We start from the raw sequence: 15250 nt of genomic DNA on the forward strand, positions 1-15250 counted from the left end.
CAGGCAATTGGATGTTTCTAATTAATAACAATAATTTTTAAGTTACTTAGATATTTTATTTACTAAATAAATGAGCAATTTACTAAATTGCTTAGCAAACATCTTTCATTAAAAAATATTAAGGTAATCAGCCTGTGCCTTTAATTCTAAATCTAAATCAAAGGAGACCAATTAGCAATTTTATTTTTCATAGAAATTCACACATATTACTTTTCCTATGAGCTGTAGACCTTTATATAGTGAAGGTATTTTAACATTAAATATGATAACATAAATTAAAACATGATAAAATATCTGAATAAAATATTTTAAAATAAAATTATCATTGTGCATAATGGATTATTATATTAATTACACCCTTAAAACTTGAAGGTCAAATTTGTTGAACCCCATTAGATATAATGTTTATGGCTAATTTCCAGAAAGTCATTTCATTTTTTTCCTTACTCAAAGACAAATCATAATACCTATGACTTCAAAACAATATTTTTAAATACCCCTAACCTCTAAGTTGGTCAATACAAAACCACTCTAACTGCTTAGGGGAGATTCAGTGGAAAGCAATCTCTTAAACAGAATGAGATGCTTAGCATTTAATATTTTATAATTGATTAGAAAAGAATGTTGGAATCCTTTATGGTCGAAATGCTTTGTAAAGAACTTGTTCATAATGAAAATTGTGTTGTTTAGAGAAGCAAAATCAGTATGGATTTTAGTAGTAGGGATTTGGTTTTACTACTTGTATTAAAACAATTATTATGACAGAAGTGACATTTAGAGAACCTAGATATTCAGTGGTATTCCCCCCTAAATTACAAAACTCATTTATGTTTGGTTTAATAATTGGCAATATTTATTGCTCCCAAACCGTGAGCACATTGCCCTGTAACCACATTTTTGTAATCCATCATTTTTGATAATCAAGAGTTGACTTTTGTTCTTAAGCAGGTACTTACTTGGAACTGTGGTATTCTCTCTTACTTTTCAGTAGACTTTACTGATTGGGGATGGGTGGGGTAGGGTGATGATTCACATTTCCAGTTAGTTAACTAATTTTTTAAAGCATTGTTCAGAAGACATTGTCTTTTATTATTTGTTTATATTTTCCTCTTTAAATCTATGGATTTAATTATGGTTCTTGAGACTTTCATCGTGTTTGCAAGAATTTTAAAATTATTCTTCTTTGTGTCTACCAAATTACACATGGGTCATATTAATTTATACTGTTAGACTTTGATCATTGTAATTCCTAATAATATCTTAAATTTAATTTATGAAAAACATAGGTCATAAGTGAAAGAAAAGTTTGTAAGATTCCCCATTAGTATCTAGAAAGTAGACTAGTTCAAAACCCAGGGCTTCCCTGGTGGTGCAGTGGTCGAGAGTCCGCCTGCTGATGCAGGGGACACGGGTTCGTGCCCCAGTCCGGGAAGATCCCACATGCCTCAGAGCGGCTAGGCCCATGAGCCATGGCCGCTGAGCCTGTGTGTCTGGAGCCTGTGCTCTGCAACAGGAGAGGCCACAACAGTGAGAGGCCCGTGTACCGCAAAAAAAAAAAAAAAAGTACAAGCCAGAGCCAAAATTATTCTATTTTGCTGATCAATTGGAGACGGTAAGATGAGATATAAAATTCAATACATTAAGACCTGACTGATACAGAGTTTACTCATTATGTGTGCATGTTGGTGGAGGCTGGGGGACAATGTTGAAGGGACCTGAGTGAAGTGATTATTTACTATTCAGGACACTAATTTATAACCCTTATGTAAAAATAAAGATCTATGTGAAGGGAGAAAAAGTCAAATTTTCATCTAATTTTGTTTTCTATATTGTAAATTTAAATCTGCAATATTGACAGGCAAGCTGAAAATATACTCAAAGCTGTTCACATTCATCACTACTTAAATCATTTAATTATATATTTTTTCCTATTTAGCAATTGCATTTTCTGATTTTACTTTTAGAAAGAAATATTTATTAGCATTGATGACAGTTAACGTAAACCCATGTAATGCTTTTGTTAAATTTTTCAACTTTATTTTGAAAAATCTAGATAAAGGTAATTTTATGTGTATTTAATTTTTCAGTTTGGCTAGAGTTAAAAGGAAAATGCATTGCTAGATGTCATGCAGATCAAAATATTGAGGTTCTTTGAATTATTTAAAATCAATTCTTAGATTTCACGTTAGAAATTAGATTTATTAGATTATCTTAGATTATCTTTCTGATAAATATTTTACAATGGTTACATTTTTTTAAAGAATATAAATTAGACAAGTGTGCCTTTATCCAAAATACATTTTCATTTTTGAATGCATTAGACAGATTCCGTAATGCTATAAAAATTTCAGTTTAACCGTTTAAAATGAAGTCTTAAAAGAAACATGATTCTTATGTATTGATGCTCTTCAGGAAAAGAATAAATGAAATTATTTCCTTATCATTGCCATTAGATGTTTACAAAGTAATGAATGAATGAAAAAATGCTCACCTCCTCCTCTTGTGCTAGAAAATACTTTTAGTAATGAGTATCAAAACTTGTACTTAAAACATTATATTTTATACCCACATAATTATCATTCTCCTGCTAATATTTCTCACTAATTTTTATTCAAGAGAAAACTCATTTTTTATCATACAATTCTTTTTGGTTTAAACTAAAAATCCCTCAAAAATAATTGTTAATATTTTAAACCAAAAATATTAGTTGTAAAAAGAATTTATATTGTTACTTGCTTTCTTCTTGCTGTAGGAAAAGTGAAGAATCCCTTTTTTTGGTACTAGTAACTAAAATATATATTCTATGAATCAGTAGACTAAGAGTGTACTTAATGAATCAGCCTTTTAATCTATCTTTTAGATTGTCAGAGTTCAATGACCAGTAATTCAACTAACTGAGTATTTACCATTTTCCAGGCATTAATAGAGGTACTCAGAATATGATAAATCAGTGAACAAAACTGAAAAAAAGAAACGAAGCTTGTCATGTGGATAATGAATTTAGTATTTCTTTTTAAATGGTAATAGCATGGAGAAATATGCACCACTATTTTCTGTTTAGATTATGCCAATACCTATGGTGAAAGCACTCACAAAACTTCCAGGCAATAACAAAATAATCAGTGATCGACTAAGTGTGCAATTTTATTTTTTTAAGCTGTGAAAGCCTACAGGAAACACTGTTGAAAGTATTTCTCCATTTACCATAGATCGTTCTCAGACACCCAATAATCACTCATATCTTCTGGAAAATAACAACTGTGCCCCTGTGTTACTCATAAGGGGCTCTTTATCTCTAGACTAGATTACTGTATACTTTGAGAAATAAATACATAATGAATTATTGATTTAAAGATAATATCTTTCTGCAAATATTTGTATGCTCTCAGCAATAGAATTAAACACAAAGCATTGAGATATAAAAAATAAATACAAAATTCTGAATTATACATATATTTAAATGAAATATTTGACTTAGAAAACTCGCTTGTACCTTTGTCTACTTAATCAATATTTTCTAATACAAAATAGGTATACTTTTTATTTTTTAAAATTAGTTAATCTTGATTGCATAATCTATATGAGGTAGGAAAGACCAGGCCAGGCACAAGGACAGCCTCCTCATATATAGGCATTAGGCAGAAGTCAAAGCCATCTCCTTGTTTTGCAATTAATGAGGCCATGACACATGGAGGAATAGCATCTAAAACAGAAACTTTGTAGCATCTGAGCAAGAAACTTTGACCCTGAAAACTGTGGAGCATGCTCAATAAAAATGCACAGGTTCCTGATGACCCTGTATGACCCTACATGTGTGATGCTCAAATAGTAAGAGATAATTTAAGGAAAAACAGCTCTTAGAAGGCATGTACAGTGGATTCAGGAGATAATTGTGCAAGACCGGGAGCTGATGCAACCTGGTGCAATCCAGGCCACACCTCAACCCTCCCCTCAATGAATATTCCACCCCTAATCAAAAGACCCCACCCATTCAAAAGGCTAACAATAAGATAAAAGGGGGATCCAAATAACTTGTGGGGCGCCCCTCACTCGCAAGGACACCCTCACTCTTCTTCCAGTGTGTACTTTTGCTTTTGCCTCAATAAACTGCTCCTTTGTTCTCTGCTTCTCAGCCTCAGTGTTTGGGTTCTGTTTTTCTTTTTTTTCCCTTTGTGTTCCTTGTCCAAGTTCTTTTTGGATGAGTTGAACAAGAGCCTGGACTTTTGATAAAGCTTTTCCGGTATCATATGATATCCAAATCTTAATATTCCATCAAGATTAAGTATACAAAAACTGATTATTCTGTCTGCAGCAATCAAGGGTGGAGCTATTTCTTGAGTACCACAAAGGGCAGTCTAAGACGTAAAGTAGTTAGGGCCCCAAACAATGAGAAATTCTCTAAACAACTGCCTGGAAATTAAAAGACAAAATTTTTAATGTATTTTTATTATAAAGGGGATTATCAGACATTTTAGAAAGCTTCACATGAGTATATTTCCACCTTCTTCATAACTTGGTGTGCCTTTTGCTATTAGAGTGGTAAAGTTGTTTTAGTTCATCCCTTGTGCCAGAGAGAGTTACTTCTTGACTGGACGCCCAGCTGTTAATTGATTTTTCTGTTGTTTGGATTTGGGGAATTAAAATTAAAATATTTTCACATGTAACATGATTAAACATCACAAGGCAGCAGCTCATGATAGATTCTTAATAAACTAATTCATACACATCATCTCTCAGGTAAGAAATCAAGATTAAAAAGGATATTAATTTTTTAAATTAATTTTCTTATTTTTAAAGTAAATCTGACAGCTCTAGGTAGCCAGAATTAAGGGAATACTTTTATATTACCTATTAATGTCACATTCTTATTTATGCTGTCTTCATAACATCAATAACCAAAAGCCAAAATTGGTTGTAATGTTTAATACTATCAATAATTATTGATTAATATACTGGTTATTATACTGATTACTGAACTAACCTATCTCTAAATTTAGTTACCAGTGTGGATCTTTCAACACTGCAATCTATATCAGCATGAATTAACCATAGCACTTTGAAATATAAATTGATTTTCTCTTTTTAGATATTTCTGGGGTATTTTCCTCATTTATTTAAACAACATACCATTCCTTTATATAGCTAGCTAAGGAATCTTGAGTTTGAATGTCTAATAGACATTTGAGATACAGAAGTCGTGTCATAGCAGAAAACAGGGAACCAAAGGAACAGTATTAGTTTTTATGTCTCAAAAGCCTAGCTCCTGAAGTGATTCAAGCCAAGGAGAAAAATAAGGGTGAGTAAATGTAACTGCCTATGAAATGAGAAAAAGTCCTCAAGGTAGGAGAAAATAAATGAAAGGAAAAGGAATTATATATATATATATATATATATAAAACATACATATGGATGTATAAATACATAGACAGGGTGAGTGCTGGCTGGAGGATGGAAGCAATGGATGCATGTGTGTTCTTGGGTAGGCACTTACACATACACGCAATAGGTATGAGGGATATGAGAGTGGAAATAACTAATGCCTCAATGCCTAAACTGAGCAAAATTTGTGGTAGAGTATTTTATGCTCAATGGAATTACTCATTATACTTATTCACGTTGGTCCAATTCCTGGATATTCAACATATGTCCAGGAATATCAAAGTCATCTTTTATTTCTCAGACTTTCATTTCCATACAGTTCTATGGGCAGTAAAGCAAACCCTACCCACAACACACATGCACACCCTCCCTATAAGATTTCCTTGCTTTCTTTTTTGTTTTCCCATGAGAACGTATCAATATGTGACATGTTATAAATGTACGTTATTTACCTTTTCTCTTCCATCCCCTATTCCCTTTGGAACATAAGTTCCTGAGGGTAAGTGGTTGATGTTGATGTTGCTGTTGTTATTGATGTCAGTTTTACTGTTCTTTCCCCACCACCTAGAATATTGTCTGGCATCCAACGCATATCCAGAAAACTTTTATTGAATAAATGCATGAATGAGCACATATAAGTAAATAAAAGGTAAATGCAAAATACACAGTGCATATAAGAAGTACTATGTAGATTTAAATAATATATGACCTAGGGTATATAACATTTTATAAAAACTTTAAATGGAATATAATCTATAAAAACATTGATTCACTATGTTGTATGCCTTAAACTAATATAATATTGTAAATCAACAATTTTTAAAATTTAAATAAGCAAATAAAAGTTTTAGAGATAATTTCTGATATTAATTAAGGTAAGGTTGCACTGAAGAGGTAGGATTTGAATAATGCTTCTGGAGGTTGGGTGGAGTTTTAACATCTGAAGTGGTAAAAGAAACACAATTTCCAATATGTGCTTGTATGTACTGAGTGGTCTGGAAGAAACAATATACATGAATAACTAGTGCTAGACACGTATACAGTATAGAGAATTTTTCTTGGAGAAAAGGTTTTATTTTATAAAGTTAGAAATGAGCAAAAACTATGGAATTTAATTAGCAAGCAAACAAATCCACTTGAACTGCTTTAGCAAAAGATTGGCAAAGAGAAACTGAAGAGAAATAAACTGAGCAAATACAGACAAATGAGATATAAAGACTACAGGCAGCGGGGCAAATTAGGGGCAAAAGTATAGAGGCAAAAATTTTCTTAGTATTATTACTGGCTTCAGTATTAATAGTGTTAAATTAATTTAAAATAGTCTTAAGTATTAATATTAAGCTATTATATAATTTTGATAATTTAAAGACAAAATTGGGATTGGGATTGGAAATTTTATAAACACTCATTTACATTATTCTGTTGAATTTCAACAATGCTAGTGTAAAGTAAGGACAGATGTTCTCATTCAAATTTTAAGCAAGTAAGAAAATTGAAGTTTAGAAAAATTAATGCTGGCTCAAAATTAAATGATTAAGTGACACACCTGGACAATAATTTTATTCTTCTGACATAAACCTAGTTGTTTTCTTCTACATTATCTTTCTGCTTACATTGTCTAGTTTAATACCAGTTTATAAGTAGTGATATACAAATGGAATGGGATCCTGGCTAAAAAGACTCATGAATAGCTAAGATTTTCCCAGGCTATCATTTACAGTCATCATGGTGTTACAATGTTTAATTTCCTAAGTTACAGTAAGTTTGCATTATACAATGATTAACTGATCAGTTTTATATAAAAATTTTGGTCCTTCCAATTCTCTGTGACTCATTTTCCTAGCCCCATGAGTTTGATAAGGAACTAGAAATGCTGCTGTTTTCACTAATGAACATGTCTTGAAAGCATGATTAGGTCAGCTGTAAGTTATAAATTGAGTTTTTCAAATAATTTAACATCTCCTTAAAGAGCCTGCGAAGTGGTAAAATGAACCTTAAACAAAGTCAAGACTAGAGAAAATAGTACCTTTTATGAAAGTGAGCTTAAAGTGTCAAGAAAACCAAAAATAATAACTTTGCAAAGTTTAGAACCTCAAATACATAAGTATATTTCCATACTAAGTGTCTTGAAATGGGTAGTTGTTCAGTGCCCTACAAGTATATTTGTCCTTAATACATTTGCATTACTATTTTTGGAAATGAATGCATAATAAGTAGAAGATTTGCTGTAAGTATTCTTCTGTGCTACACTACTTAAAATTTATTATAATACTTCATATTATCCTGTGTCTCACATTTAACCTTATATATGTTAAACCTCAAAATATCTTGTAGAAAAACAATACAGACATTTAGAATGTAGCAAGTATACTAAGGTAATATATTGCTTGAATTGGGATAATGGGGGGTGGGAATAGCAATCTATGTTATTTATATATTTATTTATCAGATTAATCAGGTTTAATCATGTATAACTAATGAATTAGAAGTGAAGGAGAACCCATATATACCCACAACCCTTTCTCCTTCTCTTTCACCCATCACAGCCAATACTTATTGTCAGACATGACAAGGAGATTATGGTGCTTCATTTCTTCCTAGTTCAATTAGTTTTTTCCTTTTCAGATTACATCTTTGTTACTTTTTTTTTAAGATTTTTTTTTGATGTGGACCATTTTTAAAGTCTTTATTGAATTTGTTACAATATTGCTTCTGTTTTGGTTTTTTGGCCGCGAGGCATGTGGGATCCCAGCTCCCTGACCAGGGATCGAACCCACACCCTCTCTGTTGGAAGGCAAAGTCTTAACCACTGGACCACCAGGGAAGTCCCTTTGTTACAGTTTTTAATTAATACTTTTCAGGAACACTTTTCACATTGATAAAGTCCTACTTTACCTTTAAAAATCATAATAAAATATCACAATTGTGAAAGACTTACATGTTCATTAAGGTTATGGCATAGCATGTAGTAATATATAAATGCATTAGTTGACACAGAAACATACTCTTCAGATTTCTTCATTCCTGAGAATAAGGTCACCACAAACTATAAGAATTAAATAAAAAGAAAACCATCAATAATTGATAATTGGCTAAGTGTTTAGATTGTTTAAATATTTGACAAAGACATATATACCTTCGGTTCAGTTCCTGAGAAAGTATATTATGTGCAGGATTTTTTTCAAAAATGGAGAGAAAATGGAGGGGAGGAAAGGAGAAGAGAAGAGAGTGAATTAGTTAGTTCCTCACTTCAAAGGGATAATATTTTCAGTTTGGGTATAATTAGAGACTAAAAAAACATTATATTGTGGGCTCTGTTTTTCTAAAAGGATAATAATCAAGGAAGTAATCAGAGTGTGGTAAAAATGGGGAGAATATGTTGGGAATAGACCATAGAAATAATTTATATAACATGTCATGGATGAAGAAGGCAAGTTGGAAGACATTTTAAGTAGAGTAAGTGGATTGAACAAGTACTCCTAAAATGGTATAACAAAAGCTTTGACTAGACTGTATTGGAAAAGTCATGCTGTGAGATTATACCATCCACATAATTTGGGAAGGCCGCTAATGGAGTAGAAGCTAGAGTTTATGAAAGAATTAAAGTTAAATGAAACAATATGTGGAGCATACAAATATCTTGAAAACAGTAATGAAATGATAAATCATGTATTGGGAAAATTACAATTTTTGAATGTGGTGAAAGGATTGCAAAGATAAAATAAGTATGTGTATGACAGAAATTAAATGTTCAGTTTGACCTATTTGAATTAGAGAGTGGGAAAATACACAGTGTCTAAACTAAGTGGCCAAATAGGATTGTGGCATTGCCAATTGGTGACCGTTTTTTATAAGGTTAAATAAGTATCATTCCAAGTCAATTAATTTGCTTTTTGAAATTTGTCTGAATTCGCAATTTTACGGGCTTATTCTATAGCACTTTTTATTTTTATTTTTGAAGGGTATCTATCTGAAAGGCCTTAGTGTACTTCATGGGTGGCTTTCTCTAAAAAAATTTTTTTCTTTTTGCAAAAAATTTATGTATGAGAACATGAAGATAAAGACATTTATTTTAAAACATTTCTAATTATCAAATTTGAAAATATGTCAAAATTATCATGCTTTTAACTAATTTCCCACATGTATCTTATTTATAAATAAGATAAATAAAATAGAATATATGTATAATATAAATGATAAGTAATACAAAATTATATATGAATAATGCATATCATATGCTTTACATTGTTAAATTGACAGCCTTACATATAAAATGTACTATACTTTTTCATTGAAAATATAGGAAATTTTAATCATCTTAAAGTGACTTTCCCCACTGTTATGATTATTAATTTTTTTAATATAAAACATATGAAATAGTTTAAGTTTGAGATATTTTGAGTATAGACTTTTTCATTAAAGCATGTTTTTAAAACATTTCTAAAATCAATGTATTTATAATACTTCAAAAATATTTATAAAGAAATTGTTTCCAAATATGCTTACCTGGTACAATCATATTTATATTACTGAAACATTCATCTTATACATTTAACTGATTCACATATTATCCTGAGTAGATTGTGCTATATTTGATAAAATGAAAACAAATAATAAGACATTTGGGTCAGGTTTTCACCCATCAGTTTTCCCATTGCTTAAATTGCAGAGTGTTATCTCTAAATAATACAACTTGATGCAAAAATATATGAAAATATTAAGTGAGTTAGTAGTATTAGACTTGGATATTAAAAAGCATTTGAATAAAACATTAATTATCATGATTCATTGATGCTTTGCCCTTTATAACAATAGTTACAAGCACAATCAGCATATTTAAATGAATGTTGATTTTCCCATCTGGATCTGAGCAGAGTTTCATCCTCTCAAATGTTAATTTTTGAGAGACATAAAGATCTTTATGGTCATAATAAAGCCATTAATATAGTTCACATGATTTTTTATACTAGATTTTCTACAAATAATATTAACTCTATTAATTTCCAGGGCCATTGAATACAAGTGATTATGGAGGAACTGCCCTGTCATGGCCATGAGTAAATCATGTTCTATGCTCCACTGGACAACACCCCTTAAAATTATACTGGAATCTATAAATATAATCTGGACAAAGGATGGAAGCATTTATGGTAAGGTAATGACAGTATGATAGTAAAGCAAAAATAACTGAACTGAAATTTAAGAGATCTGTGGCCTACCTGTTCTTTTGCTAGTTGTGTATTTGTGGGGATATACCACTTTATTGGGTCTCAGTTTCCTCTTTTGTAATGCTGAGGGTTATACTAGATTTTACAGTTCTAAAAACAATTTGTGATTTAAAAATTATATTTTGTATGCAAATAGATTATTGATTAGTTCAATTAATTATACATTAACTTACTGAAAGCCTCCTCATTTTAAACTGTGAAAGTTAATTTTGTGAAAATAGTAGCAAAACTAGAAAGAATCCAGTGGTTCATCCAGGATTTAATTTATACTAAAGTTCTCAATATGGAAAATTTATCTTTGAATTGTCTCTTTACTTTCATGATGTTATATGCCCCAGTTTCATTGGTTTCTGACCTAGTTAGTTATTAGTATGCTTGATCTTGTGGGTATATAATTCCTGCATGAAAGCAGACTTGATGAAAAGTTAAATAAGATCTTCTTACATGAAACCAGTTAGTGGAATGTGGTTATTATGACTATTTATCATATTTTGGTTGGGATATATGGTCTTTGTAGAAAGATTTTACTTCAAAATATGTGCAGAGAGTAGAGATCATGCACAAATGACCAAAATATCTTATATTTTCTTTTGGAATGTAATAAATAGTATTTATTTTATTCAAAATTTCATTGAAAGTGCACAATAAACACACCTCTTGAGAGTAGTCAAGATGGCTGAGGAGGAGGAGGACGTGGAGTTCATCTCTCTCCACAAGTGCATCAAGAATACATCTACAAATGGAACAATTCTCACAGACAACCAACTGAACACTAGCAGAGGACCTCAGACACCTAAAAAGACAAAAAAAGATCCCTGTGTAAGTAGATAGGATGAAAGACAGAAGAAGGGAAAAGGAAGAAGAGAGGAAGTGAGACAGGACCTGTATCCCTGGTTGGGGAGTTGAAGGAGTAGTTCCCACAACTGGGGAAGCCCCCTAACTAGTGGGGAGATCATTTGGGACAGAAGTGGAGTTTTGGGTGTTACGGGAGAATGTGTGTCCACTGGTACAGACAGGGTCTGGGTGCTGGAATATGGGGTTTGGAGAGAAAACCTGTTGAAAAGACTGCTGTTGGCTGCAAAGACACAGCCTGAGGGGACAGAAGTGAGGAAATCCGCAACGAGGAATGCTTGTGGAGGAAACACAGACCATGACAGAAATGAAGAACCATTGTTGAGTGACACAGAAGGGGCGGGACCACCATTGCAGCCTCTCTCCACACGTGCTGGCCCCTGCCTCCCAGACACTAGGAAGGGCTTCCACTGGGGCAAGCTCCCTTGCACATGCAGCCACCAGCACCCCATATGACCTGTTCCCACCAGGGCTTCCACAGCCCTAGTGGCGGCTGCCTTCTCCTCCATGCCCCATCCCAGCCACAGTGAGTACTGCTGCGACCTTGGCCATTGCCACCTCCACGTTCCATCCTCACCAGGGAGGACACCTGTGCTCCAGGGCCGCCTTGGGAGCAGAACCCTGTGAGTTACCCACAGGTCAATGTGGGGCTGAAAGCATAGATGAGCCCCAGGGGCCATGCAACTAAGGAAGAAAAGCTGAAATCTCTCCTCACAGCTGCACAAACTGTGAATTGACACCCCTAAAAGTGGCTTTGTAAACTCAGCACCTACAGAATATCTGAATGGACAACAAGTGCTTCCGCAGCCAAGAAGGTTCTAGCTTTACCAACTGTACACTTTGTGGGCATTTACACACAGGGGATGGAACAGGCCAGAGGATTAGCTCCCCCACAACACCCACAGTGGGTCCAGATCTATGATTACTGCAATCCTGGGACCTGACTTCAGTGAATCTATGCTGGTGGCCTGGTTAAAATAATGTCTGAGAGACATCAGGGTCAATTGCCAGCATACCCACAGTTAAGGTGGGACCAAGAACAGTGCCAACAACAGTGTAACCTGAGAGCTTGCACAAAAGGTGAAATGTGACAAAACAGAGCAATCCCACAGATGAACATCTCCAGAGGAGGAATACTCAGTGGCTTCCTTCCAGATGGGAATGTTCCAATCCCACATACTGCACACCACAGATCAGAAACACAGGTCAGAAACAGAACTGGAGGACGTTAAGACTCCACTTACACAAATGGACAAATCTTCCAGAACAAAAATTAATAAGGAAACACAAACCTTAAAAGACACATTAGACCAGATAGACTTAATTGATATCTACAGGACATTCCATCCGAAGCAGCAGAATACATTTTCTCCTCAAGTGCACATGGAACATTCTCCAGAATAGATCACATCTCGGGCCAAAAATCAAACCTCAGTATATTTAAGAAAACTAAAATCATATCAAGCATCTTTTCTGACCAAAAAGCTATGAGATTAGAAATCGATTACAGGGAAAAAAAAAAACCTGTAAAATACACAAACACATGGAGGCTAAACATATGTTACTAAACAACCAATGGATCACTGAAGAAATCAAAGAGAAAATCAGAAAAATACCAGATACAAATGAAAACAAAACAGAAAGATCCAAAAGCAATGGGATACAGCAAAATCAGTTCTAAGAGGGAAGTTTATGGCAATAAAATCTTACATCAGGAAACAAGAAAAATCTCAAATAAACAACCTAACCTTACACTTAAAACAACTAGAGAAAGAAGAACAAACAAAAGCTAAAGTTAGTAGAAGTAAAGAAATCATAAAGATCAGAGCAGAAATATATAAAATAGAGATGAAGAAAACAATAGAAAAGATCAATTAAGCTAAAAGCTGGTTCTTTTAAAAGATAAACAAAATTGATAAACTGTTAGCCAGACAAATAAAGAAAAAAAGGGAGAGGACTTAAATCAATAAAATTAGAAATGAAAAAGGAGAAGTTACAACAACTGACACAACAGAAATACAAAGTGTCATAAAAGACTACTACAAGCAACTATATGCCAATAAAATAGACAACCTAGAAGAAATGGGCAAATTCTTAGAAAGGTACAACCTTCTAAAATGGAAGCAGGAAGAAATAGAAAATATGAACAGACCAATCACAAATGCTGAAACTGAAACTATGATTAAAAATCTTCCAACAAACAAAGGTCTAGGACCAGATGGCTTCACAGGTGAATTCTATCAAACATTTAGAGAAGAGATAACACAATTGTTTCTCAAAATATTCCAAAAAATTGCAGAGGAAGGAACACAACCAAGTTCATCCTATGAGGCCACCATCACCCTGATACCAAAAGCAGACAAAGATATCACAAAAAAAGAAAAATACAGGCCAATAGCACTAATGAACATAGATGAAAAAATCCTCAACAAAATACTAACAAACAGAATCCAACAACTGATTAAAAAGATCATACACAATTATCAAGCAGGATTTATCCCAGGGATGCAAGGATTCTTCAATATACCTAAAGCAATTAATGTGATAAACCACATTAACAAACTGAAGAATAAAATCCAGATGATCATCTCAGTAGATGCAGAAAAAGGTTTAGACAGAATTCAACACCCATTTATGAAAAAAACTCTCCAGGAAGTGGGCATAGAGGGAACCTACTTCAACATAATAAAGGCTGTATATGACAAACCACAGCAAACATCATTCTCAATGGTGAAAATCTGAAAGAATTTCTTCAAAGATCAGGAACAAGACAAGGATGTCCACTCTTTCCCCTTTTATTCAACATAGTTTTGGAAGTCCTAGCCACGGCAATCAGAGAAGAAAAAGAAATAAAAGGAATCCAATTGGAAGAGAAGAAGTAGAACCATCACTGTTTGCAGATGACATGATATTATACATAGAAAATCCTAAAGATGCTACTAGAAAACTACTAGATCTAATTAATGAATTTAGTAAAGTCACAGGATACAAAATTAATACACAGAAATCTCTTGCATTCCTATACACTAACAATGAAAGATCAGAAAGAGAAATTAAGGAAATAATTCCACTTATCATAGCAACAAAAAGAATAAAATACCTAGGAATAAACTTACCTAAGGTGGCAAAAACCTGTATGCAGAAAACTATAAGATACTGATGAAAGAAATCAAAGATGACACAAATTTAGATGGAGAGATATACCATGTTCTTGGATTGGAAGAATCAATATTGTGAAAATGACTATACTACCTAAAGCAATCTACAGATTCAATGCAATCCCTATCAAATAACCAATGACATTTTTCACATAACTAGAAAAAAATTATTACAATCGGTATGGAAACACAGAAGACCCAGAATAGCCAAAGCAATTTTGATAAAGAAAAACGGAACTGGAGAAATCAGGCTCCCTGACCTCAGACTATACTACAAAGCAACAGTCATCAAAACAGCATGGTACTGGCACAAAAACAGAAATCTAGAACAATGATACAGGATAGAAACCTCAGAGATAAACCCATGCACCTATGATCACCTAATCTATGACAAAGGAGGAAAGAATATACAATCGAGAAAAGACAGTCTCTTCAATAAGTGGTTCTGGGAAAACTGGACAGCTACACATAAAAGAATGAAATTAGAACACTCCCTAACACCACACACAAAAATAAACACAAAATGGATTAAAGACCATTAAGGCTGGATAGTATAAAACTCTTAGAGGAAAACATAGGCAGAGCACCCTCTGACATAAATCACAGTAAGATCTTTTTTGACCCACATCTTAG

Source organism: Monodon monoceros, unplaced genomic scaffold (genome assembly GCF_005190385.1).
Source record: "Monodon monoceros isolate NGI ecotype Baffin Bay Population unplaced genomic scaffold, NGI_Narwhal_1 Super_Scaffold_8, whole genome shotgun sequence".
Classification (NCBI taxonomy): Eukaryota; Metazoa; Chordata; class Mammalia; order Artiodactyla; family Monodontidae; genus Monodon; species Monodon monoceros.